This window comes from Thunnus maccoyii, chromosome 4 (assembly GCF_910596095.1).
Source record: "Thunnus maccoyii chromosome 4, fThuMac1.1, whole genome shotgun sequence".
Taxonomy (NCBI): domain Eukaryota; kingdom Metazoa; phylum Chordata; class Actinopteri; order Scombriformes; family Scombridae; genus Thunnus; species Thunnus maccoyii.
This window is the reverse complement of record NC_056536.1, coordinates 5,373,590-5,396,127: the sequence shown is the minus strand read 5'-3', so window position 1 is coordinate 5,396,127 and position 22,538 is coordinate 5,373,590. Positions and strand designations below refer to the sequence as shown.

At 39.8% G+C, this 22,538-nt stretch overlaps 1 protein-coding gene across 3 annotated transcripts in view; it reads right to left on the bottom strand.

Moving 5' to 3' along the window:
* The window catches only part of LOC121896338 (kelch domain-containing protein 8B-like), a 204,855-nt gene extending 182,389 nt beyond the window's left edge, over nt 1–22,466 (bottom strand). Inside the window, exons 1-2 of one of the 3 annotated variants that reach the window (XM_042410158.1) lie at nt 22,187–22,466; nt 20,279–20,813 (exon numbers count right to left, since the gene is read on the bottom strand). The gene's annotated coding sequence lies outside the window, so the exon portion shown is untranslated. Of the gene's footprint in view, nt 1–20,278 lie in introns of all 3 variants that reach the window. The other 2 variants (XM_042410159.1, XM_042410157.1) reach the window with 2 other exon arrangements.
* Nucleotides 22,467–22,538: the final 72 nt, after the last annotated feature.

The window sequence follows — 22,538 nt, the reverse complement described above, 5'->3', positions numbered from 1 at the left end:
ATAAGCAACAACTGTTCAATGCTGCTGTGTGTGTATGTGTGTGTGTGTGCGTCCAAGATGTTTAACGACATCCGCACCTGGACATTCCCTGTTTTACTACAGTCAAACGTTACCGTCTAAGGTTACTTACAAAGGTTACTTCAAAACTCCAGGGAATTCTCCATCACTTTCTCACTGGCTCAAAAAGCATGACATCACATCACCTCATCGACTCAAACTTATAACCCATCACAAAAAAAAAGGAGGTGGGAGGAAAAAGGGCGGAAAATTCTCTGTAGGATGACAAGCCCGACAATCAATTTATCTATCTGGCTAGTCAGCAGGATTATGATGTCTAATTTTGCCAAGATGTACTATACTCAAATCATAAAAAATGTCTTTTCACTGTTCAGGAACTTAAGGGATAATATGCTCATGTCCTACTGCTATGCTGGAACAGGTGGTACTCTTGGGTGTGTAGCTGTCATCCTTGGACCCTGTGCTGCCATATACAGGAAGATAAATGTTGAGCCTTGTTCAGAGCCAGCTGTCACTGCAGTCCAAGCCTGTCCGGCTGAATTCAGCATCTTCTCCTGGAATCTTACATGGAAACTATACAGACTGCATTAGAAGCCTCTAAAAAACTTATTAGATTATCTCCTGTGGGGCCACATTAAAAACATTTGTGTTGAGCTGTTAATACTTTCTGAAGTGTTAAATTGGATCCAAACGTTACACAGTGAATCATCTCTATAACACAACCAGAGGGTTTTGTTGGGGCCTGCATTTTTTTAGGATTGTCGTTCCAGCTATTTTCATTGCTCGGTTCCAATGTATTCCAATGTTGCACTAATACAGTAATAATGCTATTCTGATCTGGCTCAGGCAGATTGGCAATAACTGCTATATTGAAGCAATACTGTGACTGCAGAGTGAACAGAATTGAGATTCCCAAATACCCACTGAGGTACTACTGCAACATAGTCTAAGCAATAACAGTAGTATGCGGTATAATTAGTTGGATTGAACAGTTTTGTATTGTAATATCAATGCAGGACAAATAGGATATGAATATTGATAAAAAATAACATCTGTATCAAGCAGCCACTACTATGGTACAAAGCTGAAGCCAGTATGGAAATATTAAGGTCCACTACCACTGATGGCCACTAGCTACATGGCTAAAAATCTCTGCCTACAATCAAGAACTATTCATGTGTCAACTAAAAATAAAAGTGCAACCTCTATTGAATTTGACTTGGTAGCTATTTTAAAGATTACTACTCCACTTATAATATATTAAAGTTTATAGAAAAGTGTGTTGTGTGATGCATTGGCCTTTATGTGACAGTTGGACAAGCATGCCTGTAACTTTTTGTAAAATAGACCATACATTTTCATCAGAAACTTTAGAAAGTGTAATATTTTAGTTTGACCACTTCGTATGATTTAGCAAGATATATCTATAGCCAAAACAATATCAGCCTATAGCCCCAAACACTAAAGAATAGCCTTTCTCATTAGCTAGCTTCACTATCTAGCCAGCTAATAGCTAGCTAGCTGGTCAGAACCATTTCTAAACAAATTAATATCACCAGAATGAGGTAAAGCTATTTCTTAATTTCTTACACACACACACACACATACATATATATATGTATACACACACAATTTCTTATCATGATAGGCCTAATGAAATAAAAGTGATAAAAGTTAGTTATAAAAACAGAAACACACTAAGGTTTATCCTTTGTAACCTTAACGGTAATTCAAATCAACTGAACTCCATTCACCATCTGGAGACATCTCCTTCAGTAATGGTGGACAAACTTAAGTATTTTCAGCCTCACAAAGAGAAATTAAATACAGTTGCCATGAGATGCTACCCAATATAGCCCAGTATAACTCACAGAGGGTGGTGAGTTTCAATAGAGATCTGGGCAACCAATGTGAAAAAAATCATTTAGTGCGTCAGTGCACACACATACATTGAGAAAGACACAAGTGTACACATGCACACACACACACAAAAGCAGATGTTATAGAGACACATTCACACATACAGCTGAGTCATATTATGACCAGAAAAGAACAGAAAAGTGCGGAGAGGATGTTCAGACAGAAAGGAGAAAGAAGAAGGAGGAGAGGTATGAGAGAATGCCTGAAAGAAAAAGATAAAGGACAGTAGAGAGACAAGACAGTCACAGTCAATGAGGCATGCAAGAGCAAAGAAAAATGTTTTTGCATTGGAATTATACCAATGCACACTGTCAGCCCGGCAGACTAAGTCAAAGCATTTCTTTGCAGCGCACATTTCCCATCAGTCCCACTAAGAGGAACAGCAAGCCCAGTCGGCAGAGATACCCCTGAGGTTAACTGTCCAATCAGTCGCTCCACTACCCGTCTCCACGGAGACAGCTAAAATGACATCATCGGGGGTGAGGGTTGATAAAGCAGCACAAACCGATAAGCAACCACGTCACCAGTGTCATGACCCACAGGGCACATACTGTGTGTATTCTGTTGCTTGTTTCACTTCAGTCTGTACCATTTAATCTTCTAGATGTAATCCTCTTTGTCCTTTACATGACAACTCATATTTGTCAACATTAACATTATATACCACTATACAACAAACATGTAATACATGTGGGGTTTTTTTAATCTATTTTATCACTTCTTTCAGTTCTACATACACAGATTGACTCTCAGACACTGACTCTATGACCTGTACCTAACATTGACAGTTAACACAGATAGGAGACTGGGTTAATCAGTCTGTTTTGCCATCAGTACTGTGTCTCTACCACTGGTGCCATCCATCACCATCAAATCTGAAAACCCTCCAGCACTCATGTGTCACTCTAACATGCACTAACAGCATGACCTTTTCCTCCCTCAGTAAGATCTGACACATTTTCTATTTAATACCCAGAGGTCAACTAATCTGAGGAAACCCTGCACCAGGGAAGATTTAGTTGGGAAATGTCACAATTGTTGGAACAGCTTGCTAAATATAATATTACTAAATTGTAAGACACTCACAGGAATTATGTTCACTAATTATGTGAACTATACTTGATTCTGTCCAAGATTTTATATTGCTATTTTATTCCAGAATAAATAACCCTTAATATAGTTAAGCCCCACAGTGTGTGCAAGATGTCTTCAGCTCTCAAAATTTGGCTTAAAATATGGTCTACAGACTATTCATGATTCATCATGAATTATGATGAGTTACCAAAAAAAATCACAAAGTAAACTGCTTTTGGCAAATACAGCAGGTAATTTTGTTACCCAATTATCAACATTCATCTGTCTACTACTAACACAAACCCTTTCTCTTTCCCACACACATACACATCCAGTCCTACAAACACAAGTGGTACCCACACAGACAACCCGGTTGAATATTAGGCTTCAGCATAAAAAATAAGTACAATGGCTTTTAAGACTGTCCCCTTTGATCAGAATTTGAATTATCAATCTAATATAGGTAAAAATTAAATACTCAATCGGCAATCATCATTCAAATTTCTTATTGTATAAGCCGAATAGGCCTTGCTTGTACTCCAACTGGGGGCGTTTCTAAAATGTACTGTCCATCTGACCAATTGCATATCTGTTGCCCTTGCAGTAAACTAGGCTAATGTTGTTATCTTTGCTAACACAAAATGGAGTAAACTAGTGTGCAGTGCTTACCCCAGCTTAATCGTGATACCAAACCATCTAAGAAGTAATGTGAGAAGACATTTTGGATTCTGCTCTGTAGATGGAGAAATCTTGTTTAAAGGTAAAACTGTTTGCTGACTTTTAAAATGCGCCTGCCTTACAGTAACGTTAGCTTGTCTCAAGTGAGGCAACAGAGGCACTGCGACTGAGCGGAACAGTATTCATTCCACAACATTTAGAATAAGGCTACATGGGTTGTGTTCAAATAAATCTAAATGAACTCTGTGTTACTTCAAATTAATTTCAAATCCCAGAGGCTTTGTGTGTTAAGAATGATGTTTGAGTTAGTGCACCATAAAAAAACGACATGTGCATGCTACATCAGCCTGCCATGTCCATCTGTTTATTTGGTAATGCCAGACTTGGGTTTTAATCTACAGCAGGACTGAGGTCATAGTTGACACACACACACACTGGGCTACAGATAATACCAATGCATGACTAGTTTAACTGGAACAGGGTGGGTTTGATTTTTCCTACAAATCCCTATAGTTGGAGGGTTCAGTGTCTTTCAGGCTGTAGCTATGCATTTTATAATTCTTACAATGAATATGTGCAATACAGCATTTTATTTGTAGCACAAGATGAAAATGTTAATTTGATTCAAAACTGTGATTGATATTCAAATTTTTCATAACACTTGACACATTTTTACCTCCACTTCTCCATTACACCATTATACGTCTGTGTAACACTGTCATTAAGTTGCACTGATGGGCAGGCTCTTTTTATTTATTTCATTTTAACGGTCTCACACTGCAGTAATATTGAGTGATGCATCTCCCTGCAGAGAGGAGAGAGAGTGAAGCCAACAGCTCATATTGCATCTGAAGTTTTCTCCGAACACAGCAGTGTACTGGTCTATTCCATGGAGGTAACTTATGAGACAAGCAAGAACATAACAAATCAAGAGACAAGGAGAGAAAAGTAGAAGAGACAACAACCTCCACTAAGCAACCAGGGAAAATAAGTAGGTCAGATTACTAAAAAAAAGAAGGGAGACAGGTTTGGGTTGGTGGGGTAATGAAAAGAAAGAAGACGTGTTGAGATGTGAAAAGTGTTAGAACGGATATGTCTCCTTGTAGAGAACAAGCCTGTTGTAAACATAAACAGAGATATATCAGCAGATTTAGGAGCTGCCATCGATGACTGTTTTTCTTCCTCTGAAACAGGTTGCCTGGAAACAAGACTTAAACAACTAAAAATGAAAAAAGCAGAAAGGAGATGAGATTTTATTCAGAATTACAAAGAGGCAAAGACTAAAACTGGAATGTGAATGATCCAGTTAGTTGCCTCAAAAAAGTATTTCTGCTTTATTAGATCTGACACTGTGAAGAATGTCAGGTGATGGTCAAACAGCGGCAGGTAGTGTGACTGAATGCTGCTCATTGAGGAGGAGTTGCACTCAGGTATACTAGATAAAGGTAAAATATCATTTAGGGCAAAATATTAATTATAAAAATATTAGTATGCAAGCATCTTTCAGGCTACACTGTTGCAACTGCAATTTGCAAATGCTGGCATATTCAAAACTAGGGCTAGACATTTAAAAATCAATGTAATTGCAATGTTTATCACTTTCTTTTGTTTGTCATTCTACTAATACACATGGCACCTTTTTGCCACACCAGCTGTTAATTCATGTGTGCAGTTTTGTGTTCAGAATTTAAATGGTTTGTAAACCACACCCATGTGGCACAGCCAGCACTGTTCTCATCTGGTTCAGAGTGCACCAATTTGTTTAGTAATTGCATCCCTCTGCTATCTGATTTAGATTTCCTTCTCTCTCTCTCTGCAGCTGTTGTTTCACATTTGCTCAAATTCATACACCTTATAGGCAACAAACTTTAATGGATAATTCTAGTTTATTACAACTTGGATCTTGTTTTTGTAGTTTATGCCATCACAAAGTACAAAAATATATATATATATATAAATATATATATATATAAATATTATAATATATATTATATATATATATATTATAATTATATATATAAAATTATAACATAACATAACAATTTCTACTCAGATTCCTTTCCCTAATTGCAAAGGTAAACTGTGCACGCAACTTTGACCCAGGCAAGTACCATAGGTCTAAGTTGAACCAGGAAGTTGGGCTGTAAGCTGTGATGGATATTCACATACATGCACACATTTACAGACGATTTATTGCAATAATTTTACCATTGGCCTTCGTTTTCCCATCTAGATACTGGGTTGATCAACTTCGTATCTGATCATATAACTGCTTGTGTGTCTTAACCTGTAAGACTTCTTTTTTAGCAATGAAGCTACATTCCCAGATTTCAGCAATTCACTTGATATGACAACTGTAAAATAAGCAAATTTGCAAATGTACAAATTTTAATAGCTTAGAACTATCCTGTAACTTCTACGTAGACATTGAACTAAATAAACTGCAGAAGTGCAGATCTAAAAATTGCTCAGTCTCCAAGTATCTTAGTACTCTGAAAGCCCCAAAGAAGCATTAATTCAAGAACATATATCAGCAATGGCTCCTTCCACTTACTTTTATATGATCAGATGTTATGAGATAATATGTTGGTGTGTATATTCGAGTGCGTGCACAGGATGCTTGTGCATGATTCATGGTCAACAGCAGCCCTGAGTCATGGCAGAGCAGAAACATTAAGAGATTTTCACAGCAGGACAGGACACAGAAGAGGTGGAGCTCAGCACAGTTTCCTTCTTCTACTCCCCTGCTTCTTTTGTAAATCTCCTCCTCTGTCCACTCTCCCTCACTGCAAACAGTAGTTTCCTCTTAATCCTGCTGTTGCTCTGTCCATATCTGTCACTGTGTATCTCTCTCTCTTTTTCTCTCTTCCTTTGCAGCATGAGCCGCAACAGGGCATCTAGGGACTTGCTGTGCCATTCAGCTAAATCTCCCCACCCAGCCCAGCAGTTTCCCAGCAGACGCTGCTCTCTTCCTTAAATAGATAGAGAACCCACAGAGGGAGGGAGGGAGGGAGGGACAGTAGACAATAGAATACAGAGAATAAACACAGAGAAGGCCAGTGGGGCGGAGGGGAGGGGGGTAGATGAAAAACAGAGAAATGAGTGGGCATAGTAGTAAGAAAGGATGGAAGATGGGAAAATTTCATGTGCCAAAAATATATCTGGCTGGCAAAGTTATGTTGACTAATGAGCACTGTGGCAGTAAAAGCACAATGTAATAAAGAAACTAATGTGAGGTGAGAGAAGGACGGCGGCATTCAGAGCGGAGAGAAGATGGAGAATGAGAGGGAAAGAGACACGATTGCATTTGTATGGCTGTAACCCATGGCGTGCTTATTTAGTTCATGAGAGAGAGATCTCAAAGGATACAAGGAGTTACATCTTTTCTTTTTAAATTTTTACCTCAACCTAGTAAACGTTTCCTGAAGAGTGCAGCCTAGTGTTCTTACTTAACCAAGAAGAAACTCATATTACATCATTGTCAGCTGCTATGATTTCAGTTGTTATCCAGTTATATCCCACTTAAAGCTGGGAGCAGACCTGACAATCATTCACCATATGTGATGACTGATTAACATATTTTTAGTTATTACAGTCTGAAAGACTATTGAATGATCTCTTCACAGGTGACAAGAACAGGCTACATCACATAGTTAAATTGGCCAATAAGATTTAAACTGATTGATCCATCTTCTGAAAGAGAGCTATTTCAAAGGCTCGAGTCATTTTAGAGTCTTCTTCATCCTTTGTATGGAGACTTTGAGCGTCTCCCTCTGGACAGAGATTCAGACTACCAAAGGCAGATCTAACAGGGTGAGAAATTCATAGACTCTCAGGATGCTCAGGATGAGTCAGCTGATGATCAGTCTTTCAGATAATTATTGGTGGGTGATGGTGATCTAGTTTAAACTTTGGATGATTAGGTGGGATGATAACGGATGTACTCCAGGTTATGCTGTCACAGATTTGTGTTATGTGAGCTGGTGTGGTGGGATTTAGCTTTTATTTTACATATTGTAATATGTTTTATGTATTAATTATGTTTTATGCTCAAGTCTGTGTATTATGTGTTTTACCTGGCTGCAAGACTATTTTCCCCCTCGGATACAATAAAGGAATTGTTTGACATTTCAGTAAATACACTTATTTGCTTTCTACCAGAGAGTTAGATGCAAAGATTGATACCACTCTCATGTCTGTATGCTAAATATGAAGCTACAGCCAGCAGCCGGTTAGCTTAGACTGGAAAACGGAGGAACCCGCATTTTTTGGCAGGATGCAGTAACTTCCTGGCCAAGGAATAATCTGGTTGATTTTGTAAGAATTAAATAAATTAAACCAACCAGATATAACGGATTAATTAGTGATTTTAGAGGTGCTGGTAGGTGGATTTTGTTACCCACTGATGGAGACAAGCTAGCTGTTTCCCCCTCTTTACAGTCTTTGTGCTAAGCTAAGCTAACCAGCTGCAGGCTGTGGCCTCATATCTAACTGACATATGTAAGAGGGTATCAATCTCCTCATTTAATTCTTCACCAGAAAGCAAATGAGCGCATTTCCCAAAATGTTGAAGTTGAAATTGACTGAAAAAAACATAAATACACAAAAAATGTCAGAAAGAGTACAATACAATCAATGAAAGCACAAATTCTCATTTGTGACTTTACTGAGACACAAATGGACATCCATCAATAGGTGTTGAGAAAAGAAATGAAGGAAACAAATAGTAATCTGTGTGAGCTGGTGGATGGAGAAACTTTGACAACAAGTGCTAAGAACAGTAGAGCTGAAGATGTGCAGACTTTGTAAGAGAAAGCTGAACTTAGGCTGAACCATGGTCTGCACTGAAATCTGGATGAATCAGATCATTAAAAATTACTCACTAGAGAGCAAACTATTTTTCAGTTTATTCACTTTTTGGATAGTTTTTCAAATCATTTTTCCATACACTTCCAAAGTCAAAGACCATCCTTGATATAACAGGGGGTACAATTTCTTGTAATCACCAAACCAAAGTCCCACACCTAGGTCATGTGATGACACTATAGCCACTTCCTTTCACTGATGAAGCTGGTTAGCTTAGCATAAAGACTGGAAACAGCTAGCCTGGTTCTGTCCAAATGTTACAAAATCCCACACCTAGGTCATGTGATGACACTATAGCCACTTCCATTCACTGATGAAGACCATGGGATGCTATTGAAAAATAATGTGTCTTTGTGTTAAAAACGTTTTGTTACATATTATTTATCTTGTTCATACCTATGATATCAGTTGTCCAGAAATACAGTAGGCTACTGTACAAAAGTTTTAGGCACTTTAGATGTTTAGAATCTTAGCCATTATGCAATACTATCAGGGAGGTGTCTGATTGGCCCCAATTTTTTTCTGCAACATGACAATGACCCCAAACATCCAGCCAGAGTCATTAAAAACTATCTTTAGTGACTAGAAGAACAAGGAGTCCTGCAACAGATGGTTTGGCCCCCACAGAGCCCTGATCTCAACATCATGGAGTCAGTCTGGGATTACATGAAGAGACAGAAGCAACTGAGGCGCCTAAATCCACAGAAGAACTGTGGCAACTTCTCCAAGATGCAGGAACAACCGACCTGCCAAGTACCTGAAAAACTATGTGCAGGTGTACCCGGGAGGACTGCTGCTGTTTTAAAGGATTAAGGAGGATTTCTTCTGTTTTCTGCACTTTGCATGAAGTTAGCTCATAAATAAAAACTATTCATGGAATTATTTTTGAAAGCATCCTCACTTTACTTTTACTGCCTAAAACTTTTGCACAGTACTGTATGTCTGTATAAAAATATAAAGCTACAGCCAGCAGCTGGTTAGCTTAGCATAAAGACTGGAAACAGCTAGCCTGGTTCTGTCTGAATGTTTCAAAATCTGAAGCTCCCTAATTCATAATTTACATCGTGTTTGTTTAATCCATACAAAAACGTGTTAATAAAATAACAACTTTCATGATGTCAAATCCAGCAGATAGATGCAAATAAGCATATTTTCCAAAATGTCGAACTATACCTTTAACAGCAATGAATGGCAGCATCTAACCAAAAGGCATATCTTTACAATCCTATGGTACACCTCCTGGTATGGTATATCTCCCATCTTTCAACAGCAACTGACCCAGATTGGAAAGGGCTCAGTGCGTCTGCCCCTTCAGTAGCTGTTTTAAATCTTATTATCCATATTAATGAACTAATGTTTTATTGACCACAGACCAGGGCAAATTATTTAGCTACTATTCACTTGAGGTTACTTTAGAAAAGAGAGTAACAACTGTGTTGCGAACTTCTACATTATGAAGGCCATCTGTTAAATTGTACATTTTTGTGATGTTGAGCACTGCTTCCCAACCTTTTTTTTATTTATTTATTTTTTTTGCTGTACCTGCACAGCCCTGTCAGGTGAACTCAAGTACCCCCTCATTGACGCTACACGTCATGCTACTCGTGTTAATTTTAGTTGGATTTTGAACTGGATGTTATTATTAAGGAGATTGTTACAATCATTTTTTCATACAATGCAACTGTCAATGTTTAGGTTGGTTCAAGCTTCTATTTATAACCTGCCACGAGGAGTGTCAGGAATTGGACATCTCAACCATTTCTCTATCACTTTTTTTTAATCACACACTCTTATCCATCACTATTGCTATATAAACCCCTTTCCGTTACTTTTAACTATTTATTTTAATGATTTATCCATTACTTCTATCTTCTTTTTTTAACCATTTATACATAACTTTTAGCTTACTGATTGATTCAATATGTGCAAATATTTCTTTAACAATATCTTACTGTGTGGTTAATGTTGACATTTTCATCTTGGGGAGTTCATTGGAGCCTAAAAGGGTGTATAGTTTTTAACAGATGCTGTGACCAAACCATTGCAAACAGGTGACAAAAAGGCAAAGCACCCTGTGCAAATGAGGGCTAAACACTGCTGTATCAAACAGACATTAGCTGTTGGACCTTTGTCCCCTGCCTTCCTTTCTTCCTGGCTCTCCAAGTCAGACTTACAGGGTCCTAGTGGCTCCTAGAGGCTGCCGATCAGCTCCAAGATGGGTAAGAACAGACCTCAGGGACCGGTAATGAAGTGTCAAAGAGGTGAGGGACATAATGAGTAAGAGAGCCAAATGTGGAGAGAGAGAGAGGTACGGAACCTGTGTTAGAGTTGACAAAACTGATGAAAGCAGCACTTTACTTGCTGCATAAAGAATGGCTCTGGGGCTGAATGCCAAAGAGATTTTCTCCTCTCACTTATTTGCAGAGTATCAATTAATCTGCAGTGAATTACGCCATCTGCATTACAATCATTAAACTTGAAGATGGTGTGTTCTCCATAGACAGATGTGACAGGTCAAATAGGCGAAGTCCTTCAGGCTGTCATACTTGGATTCTAGGAGAGTGTGATGGGCATTTTTCATGATTTTTACACATTTTATTCACTAATAGATGAGTAGAATAATCAAAATAATCAGTCACAGCTCTGGTTAGTATGCCTACTGTGTATAAGTCCATATTTTCATGACAAATCAGAGGCCCCTGTGCCAACTTTTCACAACCCCTGCCAGACAAGAGCTTATATCAAAGCCTATGTTTCTGGTGGCAGGAATCACATGGAGCAATCAAACAGCAATCAGTTTCCATGAACTGATGTATCTCAGTGCCTGTAGCAAACTTGAAATAATACCCACTATTCCATGTGGCAGCAGTCACACAAAAGCAATCCCACAGCATCAAAGTCTGTGCTTCTGGCAAACACAGAAGTGGAAGCAATCATAGAAAATAATCAAATAGCTATGTCTCCACTGAGCTGGCTTCTCTCTGCACTTTTAAAACAGTCGATACTGAACTAATCATACTTTAAGCCATTACAGTAATTATTCCATTAAACCTTCCCCTTCCTCTAAATTACTTCCGGTGTGTTTTTCACTAATTTTAGCCTGACAGTTATTTTCTTTAAAACATACTGCTGTTGTCATATGAAGCTCCACAACAACATATGATCATCCCAGGAACAAAAAAGGTGATCTTATAAACCCTGATTTTAGCAGTATCTTTGCTGCTAATTGATTTTTGCTGTGCAGGTTTTTACTCTGTTTATTTGGTTGAATATGATATATACAGATGTAGGATGTCACATTCATCTACTCTTGATTTCATTCACATAACTATCTATGCCACACCACTCAGTAGGGCTAGAGTGAATATTAATTATGTGGTGGTTTCATTGGAGAAACAAAAGTTTTAGAACACTATTATCATTACTGCAGTGATTTTAAGGCATCATTTGTTGACATTTTATTGTCATGTGTAGTTGAAATAGAGCCGTAAGGTCCAGCATTGGAATACCCTTTTTGTATAATAAATCTGCAGGATAAACTACTTAGAGCTAATTTACTGACCTAAAACAGACTTTTCCCTGCCCCTGTAGCAACTATGGGCACCACAAACCATACATTAATAATACATTATTTTTCAACATCAAATATGTAAAAGAGTCTCGATCAGGGGCAAAGAATGTTGTTCAAATGTCCCTGTTATAAAGTGTAAGACGGAAAGATCATCCAAAACAGAGAATGAGTGAACATAAGAGGGGGAAAAAATCTTCACTATCCTATTTTCATGATTTTTTACATCCTGTCTCAGATTTCAGGGCATCGAGTATGTGAAGTTGCCCAGAGGAGATTTTGACAAAAGGTTAGGTCAGAAAGAAGTCCACTCTGCCTTGCTGTAAGTTGTGAAAAACCTAAATTCTTTTGACTTGCGTATTTAATTGAAACCAGTTTTGTCTTCAACATTATTAAAATGTAGTTTTAAAGGTCCAGTGTGTAATATGTGTGGTATTTAGCAGCCTCTAACCTTGAGGTTCTAGATTGAAGCACTCCACCGCTCACCCCTCCCCTCCCTAAGACTTTGGAGAGATTCCAGAAGCTACAGTGTCCTTCAAGGACAAGAAGCTATTTGCTGAAGATGTCATCGTCCACGACAGCTCCGAGCATTTCTAACAAGTCAAGCGATGAGGTGAAGATGTATTCAATTATTTAGTCTATAATACTATAGGTTATAGCTCACAAGTAAGATAGCAGTTATGAGTGTTTTATTGTTTTGGTAATACAAGCTAACATTAGCAACATCATGCTAAACAAAACTTTATTTTATTCTAACGTTAGGCATTATTGATAGCGAGATAGCGTTGGCAGGATAACGTTACATATTTTATTATCCATTTGCAAAGTCAAGTACTGGAGGTTAGAGGAGGAGGAAGAGGGCGAGAAAGAGGGTGAGTTAGCAGTGCTGCGCAGGCAGGGCCAGGCGAGGGAGGAGAGCAAACACCAGCACCGCGGAAGCAGGGGAAGAGGCTGGAAACCCTCCAAAGGGACCGAAGCGACTGAGTTTGTGACGTTATTTATACAATTATTTTATCATATTCCTACCCGTTCTGCATGATATTAAAAATGCCAATACACACAGCCTGCTCAAGGCGGGAATACTGTAATCTGCCTCGCTGTTCTGTTTAGCCCGTGTTCAAACCAAATCAGACAGCGCAGCGCACAGCTGCAGGGTTGAAGAGGTGTGTGGGTGTGTTTGTGCTTTAGAAGCTAACTGCTGTGAAACAATCAGAAAATAATGTTTGTTAGTTGCATGCAAGGCCTAGTTACTGGATGTAACATGTGTTAAGCCTGCTAACATTAACCTAGCGGTGTGGCTATGCAGTAACCTGACTATAAGCAACAAGGACATCAATCAATCAATCAATCAATTTTTATTTATATAGCGCCATATCACAACAGAAGTCATCTCAAGGCACTTTTCACATAGAGCAGGTCAAGACCGTACTCTTTAATTTACAGAGACCCAACAATTCCCCCATGAGCAAGCACTTGGCGACAGCGGTAAGGAAAAACTCCCCTTTAACGGGTAGAAACCTCAAGCAGACCCCGGCTCTTGGTGGGCGGCCATCTGCTTTGACCGGTTGGGTCACAACAACAGTTCAATGTATAACCTTAACCAAATCAATACACATACAGTACATTGTTTGAGTTAAACATTCTTGCTTAGCCGTACTATGCTTCACTGTGTTGCTAGGCTATGCCCAGTTGTTACCAGTTCATGAAGGAAGAGATGCTTTGTGGTGTCCTGCTTTGTAGCCGGTGAATCCGTGGGTGAGTCAGGCTGAGGAAGCTTTGGCTCTGAAGCTGAAAGATGCAGGCGTTGCTGGGGAGAGAGCACTCCAGTCGTGCAGAGGGCCCAGGTCACTCCTTTGTGTAGAGTTAGTGGGAAGCTAACTCCATTTCACAGCTCCTGTACTTGTTAAACTGGCCAGCAGACTTGTGTGTTAGCTGCTGGCACAAGGAAACTTAGTTTCTGAGTCTTAGGCAGGCTCTTGCGTCTTCTGCCGTAAAGAAGAAAGTATGTGTCTGCTGTGAGCAGGCCACACAAGAGAGCAGAGAGCTGCTCCAGCAGCTGCTGGAGGTGTGAAAGACCAAGCAGCTGCTCCTGCAGCTGAAGGAGACAGAGGGCAAGGAGCTGCTCCTGCTGCAGCTCATGGAGAAAAGAGAGAGATAAGAGGGGAATCTCTAGTTTTGATAACCTGGATCCACGGGTGGAGCTTCACACTTTGCGAACCCCCAGGGCTCAGGTTTCTTGGAGTCTTGAAACGTGGTAAACTGTGGTCCACATGTAGTCCCAACACTGGACCACGACTGGCTTCAAACTAGTTGTGAGGTCACAAATCATGCTCGTAGATACACGCTTTAAACTGAGAATTGATATGAGCAGAAACTTTCCACTTTCCGCAGATGAATACAAAACAGCCTTCTAGTGTTGAACTCTGCACATACATTATTCTGCACAGTGACACTCAAACATCCATGTTAAGTAATTATAAGCCAAACATGTTTTTGAGTGGAGGGGACATTAATAACAGAATTTATACTGGTCTACGCAAATCTTAAGAAGTTTATCTAAGTTTTTGCTCTAATTAGAAAAACTAATTTTGCAAAACAAGCATAAATATTGAAATATTACATAATGTATGTTATTAAATGCTTCAAAATATCAACGCTTGTTTAAGCCATACTGCCCAACCCTATTGCACAATTTGCTGCATTGAGCTGGGGATGAGCCATGGTCTTACACGAGTCCTGCCAGGTTTCAGGCTTGCTATTCTAAACACACACTGCTGTTGCTGCTGGAAAAGCATTTGTTTCTTTCCCCCAGAGGACCTACCTCTGTTCCCACTATATCAATGGCATGTAAAACAGCTAAATGTCGACATGTTTCCCAGAGCTCTACTGTCCACCACCATCCCTCTAATAAGAACCCTCCACCCCTGCCTCAGTTGTACTGGGTCAATGGGCCTAATGAGGGGAATCATGTAAACTATAAAATGTAATTAAACAGTAAGGCTGCTGCTGTCATACACACACACACACACCTGTTTGCCTGTGCCTTTGTGTGTCTTTAAGAGAATCCTGATGCCACATGCTGTACTGAGAGCTGTTTTAATTAACATGGCAGTGGCCTGCTGACATGTGGACCAGCCTCAAGGAGAAACAGGCTCACACACACAGTAAAGTCTGCATCTTCACAGGTGGAAGGAAATGAGATGATCACTCTTCAACTGAATCTTTTAGTCCCTTTATGCCTTGCATTAAAATGTGTCTCGTATCCAGATTTTATCTAGATACAGTATGATTTAACCTGATTACATTTGCACCTGGCATTAATATGTGTCTCCAGTGTCCACATTGAGATCCAACTGAGATCTGATCACTCTGTCCAGCTCATACAACCTAACGTCACATCCTCCTCTCATTTGTGTGGGTCCAAAAAAACAAAAAACACACAGACAAAAAAAAAGATGTTAGCCATCTGTGAAGCTGCACTACTGTATGAACTTTTGCTTGCTTTTTGAAGCAGGAGAAGAAGCCATCTCGTCTTGACTCCATCCACGAGTGTCTTGAATATCAAAAGCTTTCTTGCCAGTAGCTTAGCTTGCCAACTAGCTAATGGTTGCTACCTTGCTGTCTTGGATCAGTCACACGTAGTTGTTGTATGTGGATTGACAATGCAGTCGCATTTACACTTGTGTTCAGTGTGGTCACAATGCATCCCTGACCACCTCTGGAGGTGGTTTGGCCGATCGGATCACAATCTGTCCTCAATGCGCCTTGGATGCATTTACAACTGTACTTTCATGTGGTCAAACACTATCCAATTGCAATCAAATCACCCAAAACACATTTTAATGCAAGGTGTCTCTCCTCCATCCTGACTTCATTTTAGTCTCATTATATTTCAGAACACGGCAATTAAAGTTCCAGTGTGTAGGATTTAGTGCCATATAGCGGTGAGGCTGTAGATTGCAACCAATTGAATACCCTTCCCCTCCCCCTCCCCCTCCCCTTCCAAGTGAATCTATAGTGACTGCGAAAGGCCCTCTCTAGAGCCAGTGTTTGATTTGTCCATTCTGGGCTACTGTAGAAACATGGCGGTGCAACATGGCAGGCTCTGTGCAAGAGGACCCACTCCCTATGTAGATATAAAGGGCTCATTCTAAGGTAACGAAAACACAGTAATCTTTCTTTTTATGGGATTATACACTAAGTACAACATGCTTATGAATATTATATTCCATTTCTGCCAAGTCCGCCCCACTAGATGCCACTAAATTCTACACGCTGCACCTGTAAAACACTGACTCACGTTCTGTGCCCTGCTTGAGCTGCATATTAGTTATTTTCTCTACATACACCATCTTTGCTTTAGTCCTCTTCCCATTTCTCTCTCTTCCCCTCCCTCAGACATCTCATCCAGGCCTAAAAGTCACCAGTGTTGGCAGGCTGGATCTCTAAACTGTCCACTGTAAGCATTCCACTTAATCCTCTGATGGGAATATTGGCTCAGTTCCATGTTCATCTGCCTGGTTAATGGCTGTAGCTGGCTGGTGTGTGTGTGTGTGTGTGTCATATCTGTCCCACACATACCACCTTAATCGTATTTAAGGACATGTTGTACTGCACACTCAAGCTCTAACACTGTCCTGCAGCACTGTCCTCATTTATAAAAGTATGTGTTGAACAAGGTCTATATGTGTCTGTAGGAACAAGAACATTGGTATTTATCAAACATGTGCATTCACACCTTATACGAAATGAACAATGATACATCTCACCATACAGGCTCATTAATATACTGAAACACCCCTAGAATGCCTCGCATGGTCAACCACACCCCTCTCAAAGTCCCAGTAGCCTTAACATAGAGTTATATTACATGCTGTGGACAAAAGTAACAACTGAGACAGACAAAGACAAAAGACATCACACACAATCAGATACTGCAGCATCGCAGGAGTGTGTGTCCGGGAAAGCTTCCCAGCATACACTGCAGCAACTGTCACATTTTATGTGTGTTCCTGCATTGTGACTAGTATTTTACATTGTGTTCTACAACTTAACACCGTTTCCACACGTCATTTGTTGTCATACAATAGATTAATATACATGAATACAGTAAGACTGCAAATGATGTGGCATGCACAGTTTGTCAAGTTCTCCCTACCATTGCACAATTAGCTGTTTAGAGCTGTAATGATTGGTTGATTAATCAGCTGTATAAGACCATATAAGTCTATAAACACCATTTCAACAATCAGTTAGTCAGTTCAATGATATTTCAAACAAAAAACCCCAAAATCATATGATTCCTGCATTTCAAATGTCCCGATTTCTGCTTTTCTCTGTTTAATGTTATTCTAAACTGAATATTTTCAAGTTTTGGGCTGTGGGTCAGACTCTGAAAAACTGATGGACATTTTCTTATTACATTTTGATATTTTAGAGACTAAATGATTAATCGAAAAAATAATCGTTAGTTGCAGCCCTATGGTGGTTTGTTGAAATGTTTCTATGTCCATTGCTTCCCCAAAATAAAGGCTTGAAAACTGTAGGTTGCTGCTGAATTAGCTAAACCAAACTTTACATTTGACACCTCTACAACTGGCTTGTCCAAAGATTTTAAAAAATGAAGACAGACAATGGGGACAGGAAAAAAATGACTTCACTTTATGTGATGGCCACATAAAGAATTGCATTACACAAAATAGACTTTATGCACTGCACTACTGCAGTGTAATTCATGGATTACGGATTAGCGTTTTTTTTTTTTTTAAATTGTTGCACTTTTAACAGTTTCAGCATAACAAAAAATATATCTGGTGTAGTTAAATGAATTAAAATTAATGGTGCCGAAATGTAACAAAAATAAATCAGCAATTAATGCTGATTGATTACCGTGTTATTATATGGAGCAGTGCTGTATAGAAACAAGGTTAAATAGAGCATTATATAGAGCTGATTACATTATTTTACTCTGAAAGAAATGATTTACTTGTTTTCCAAATAAAAACAGAAATGCGTGTCTTCAGGAACAACCTATCAAATATGCATACCTGGATGTCAGTTAGTTTGTGTAACTTAGAACTTGCTTTACCCACAGTTACACCTGGGAGTTTGTTGGTGGTCATAGTCAGGATAGGGATAGTCAAGTAGAAGAATCAGATTCTATGTGTGAGTGTGCATATGCATGGTTTAAGCACAAAACTGTGCACACATGGTTGATAGATAAGGCCCCAGGTCATCATCAACTCTGCTCAGGTGATGCTTGCATCCAGCACAAATTACAGCCAGTTCAATAGCAAAACAAGCTTCAGTTCCTAGATCACAACATCACATCACTACATGCAACGAATAACGATGCAATTAAAGGATACTAGTCACACTACTTTCAATATATCACCGTGAAATGACCAGAAAATGATGGTATAATAGAGAAAAGTCAGGAAAATACACAGAACAAGAAGATAAGAGAACAGCAGAAACAGGCAGAGGAGATGTGAAATGTTGTCATTCACCCTGAGAACCAGCTTTGTCAAAAATAAATTTCTGCTCTTGTTATGTGGAGATAGTCTAGCTTCAGGACTGTGTCTCTTCTTGTGGGCTCTGACCCGTGGTTTGAACTTTGGAGTAAATTTAGCTTTAAAGTGGGCGGCTCAATTGTTTATGCAGCACAAAACAACAAACACTGATAAGAAGAAATGTATTTTCCTCCTCCAAACAGAACTGATGGTTAATTAAAATTATTCATGGATAAGACAAACCAATTTCTAATGCTTATTTGGTTTGAAAAAACATTATCATGCTTTTTAAAATCATCTATTCATATCTAACAAGCCATTGTACCCAATAAAACATCAATAGCAAATTTCATACATCAGTAATTTCATGCACAGACAGCCCATTTGTCTTTGTCCCTCACTCCTTGTGCACCAGTGAAGGTGAAAGAGGCAGCACTGCTCTGTCAGAGCAGACCGCAACCTTCCTGGTGAGTCCTGATTGGTGGCATTTTGGCATTTTGCTGGCACAATGAGAGCTGCCACCGCACTATGCTTCTCTGCTGGATCCAGCAAGACAGGCCCAGACGCTGCATGTCAGCAGTAATCCTCATTATGCAAATCAACTCACACCAAGTTAGGATGTCTCATTGCAGGTCGGATGGGGAAACCGACACAGGGAGAAAGTGGATGAGAGGAGGAGGAAAGGTGTATTGAACAAGTTGGAATCTGTTAGAGGAGCAAACAACCTCTTTAGTAAACCAGACAGCAGCAAGAGGAGGGAGCGCTTTAAGCTGTATGATGCTTCTCTTAAAAAGGAGTGAAGGTGGAGACAGAGGAACAGAGTGTGAGAGAGCAGCAATCGCATCAATCCCGGGAGGAGGAAGAGGACTCTCTCCACCTTAAGACACGCACTCAACTCTGTGAACGCAGAGAGCAAAAAGTTAAGGTTGCTTTACAGCTAAAAACAGAATAAAGACACAAACTCTCTGCATCCAGATGTTAGGCAGTGCAGAAGATTACACCAAGTTGTCTAGAAAAGACGCATCCCTCTAAACAGCTGCATGGATTTGCCCCGCAACCTCTCCTCCTAAATCCTTGAATCTGCGCCAAAAATCACGAAACACAAATGAAAAGCTTTGCACTCCAGCATCACTTCACTAAATCCTACGCAGACTCAAAGTCCCTGCAGTTGATATAATTTGCTATCCAAACTTGCAGAAAGCAGCTCATGTCGACTACATAACTACTGACTGATAAAACAAAATCCATTAGATGTAGAGTCCTGCATACTGACCTGGTGGGATTATTTTGGATATGGCGTCCAAACAGATTTCTAGCGATATTGTGTTTGATCCTCGTCCACCATTTTATCGCTACAACTGCATTATTAGACTTTAAACATAATAAGTGTCCATACCCATTTGACGCCCTGTAGTTGCTGTCTCACCGCAACGCCCAACAACAACGAGAGCATCTCGACCAACATAGCACATGTGTGCGCAGCTCAAGAACGTATTACATCAACCTTCCACATCTGAAGTCCTCTTAGCAGTGTCAGGGCACGATGTACCCGCTTCACGAAGTCGGCAGGCGCGCCTGTGCGCAATGTGGCGACTTAAAATAAACGCAGAGAGGTGGAAAGTTTGGTGAGAACAGTCCTTACCTTTCTGTCCGGCGATGGACTGCAGGCGCAGTCAGCGGTGCGTCGGAGCTCGCCGGAGTAGGTCCGCGTAAACGTTTGGACACATCTTTTGGTCGAGCAGAAGAGGACAGCTGATGAGAAATATCGCTCCTGGTGTGTACCTGTTCAGCAAAAGCATCCGGCGAAAGCAAAAGTACGCATCGTCCTCCTTCCACTGCTTCTACGGCTCTCCCCTTCCCGTCTCCTCCCCTCGCTCACCAGTGCGCATTTACGCAATCCCGAAACACCGCCAACTCCTGAGTTCACTGTGCCCGCTGTCCCTCCACCATCCTCAAGTGACAACAGCCGACTCACCACCATTTTGGCCTTAACAATTTAAACGCACTCTTCGCTTCTTCTGTGCTGCTTTGTGACGGTTTCAGGCTTATCATTGCTCACCACCGGTATCATGTAACTCCAGACTCACCTGAAGGGAAGGATGCTGCCTGGAGAGGTGAAGGTGCTCCATAAAATCCACTGCTGCCCTCATGTGGATTGAGGGAACTCTCGACCTCCACTTGTAACCACAAAAACACAGTTTAAATGGTACTATACTGTGTAATACATCAATTCAAATACATATTTTTAGAGGTCATGAAATGCACAGATGACAAATAAGATGTCCAACATCATAAAGGTACCTACACAAGATGATGTACATCTATTCCTGTAGTGATTCTATATTTACCATATATGGAACTGTGTGGCACCATTGTAAGCATTTATCACTGATATCAAAGTAGAACATAAGAGAACTAATAAAGAGAGGAAGAGAATATCCTTGATGAATAGATTAATCTGTAAAATGTATACATTTTATATTACAGTTCCACCAAAAAAAGGGGTCTGTGTTCTAGTTCCCACTCTCATCAATTTGGCTCACACAGTTGTGCCATCAAATTTTCAGTCAGTTGACAGCAGTGCCACAATTATCAATCGCAATCAACCTGGAACGCACATCAAACACGACTTGTCACACATTAATGTGTCTGACCACTGCCATAATGAAGCACTCAATTACACAAATGTTGCAGGAGGCTAGAAGTAGAAATACTTTGTTAAGACCTCACTTCAAATGTTCCTGTCAAGCCCCCAGTGTTGCATTTTAATCCCAATGCCAAACTACAGAGAGGGGAGACATTCTATCTCACAGGCATTTCCCTTATCGTTTAGACTTCTGCTTCCACTCAATATTTTCTCTTCAGGTAGCTCCAGGTAGCTGCAGGGGTGCTGATAAATGTGGTCAAGATGATCAGAATGTTTGCTTTGAAATACCAGAAAGAGATGTATTATAGACATTTTTACTGTCCATTAAAACACTGCAAAGCAAACAAGTTTATGTGCTTGTTTACTTATGACCCTCTGCACCTTTTTTAATTAGTCCCCAGTGGACCTGATCTGGCCTCAACTCGCTCTCTCTCCCACACACACACCTATCAATCAATGTCCTGTTGATGGTCTAGGCATACCATACTTTACTAAGGGCAGACTCTGATCATCCCTTACTGTTAAAAATAGTCTCCCTTTTAGTCAGTTTTGTAGATTGAAACAATTTTGCAAGAAGACTGATGATTTTGACAGGAACATGAGAGAAATGAGAGAAATGAAAAACAACTTTCAACAAAGATGATACAAGAACTTCTCCTAAATTATGCTGCCACTGAAATAAAAGGTCTGATCTCTTAAAAAGAAACCTACAGTGAAATCAAATGACCATATAATATTTACAACAGAGTATTCTAAGGGTTCAGAACAGATAGACAATTATATCAAAACACTGGCATATACTTGAATCTGATTGTCAACTCAATAGTGTATTCAAAGGACAATTTCTCATGGTATATTAAAGAGGTAAAAACCTGAGAGATCATCTGGTACGCTCATATTTACCTCCTCCTGAGTCAGTACCAGCCCAAGCTGGCCCATAATGGTTCTTGTCACTTTTTTAAGTGATTTGATTGGCTGTAGTTCCTGTCAATGTTTGTTGAGGTTTGATTCACAGAAGGCCTCTTGCTTGTTTTCCTAACCCTAATGGTGAAACATGATTGTCTAATCACCATCAGATGTGTTACTAAGGTGTGGCCTACATAACATACCAGTACCTGTGTCCTACTGTCATTGTTGATCTTGAAGAAGGCCTGAGGGCCGAAACATCATCTAAATAAAAGAGAAATGCATATGGAGCCAGAGTTTGCAACACTTTTTTCCTACTCTCTAGGTATGACCTGTATCTGAAAATCTA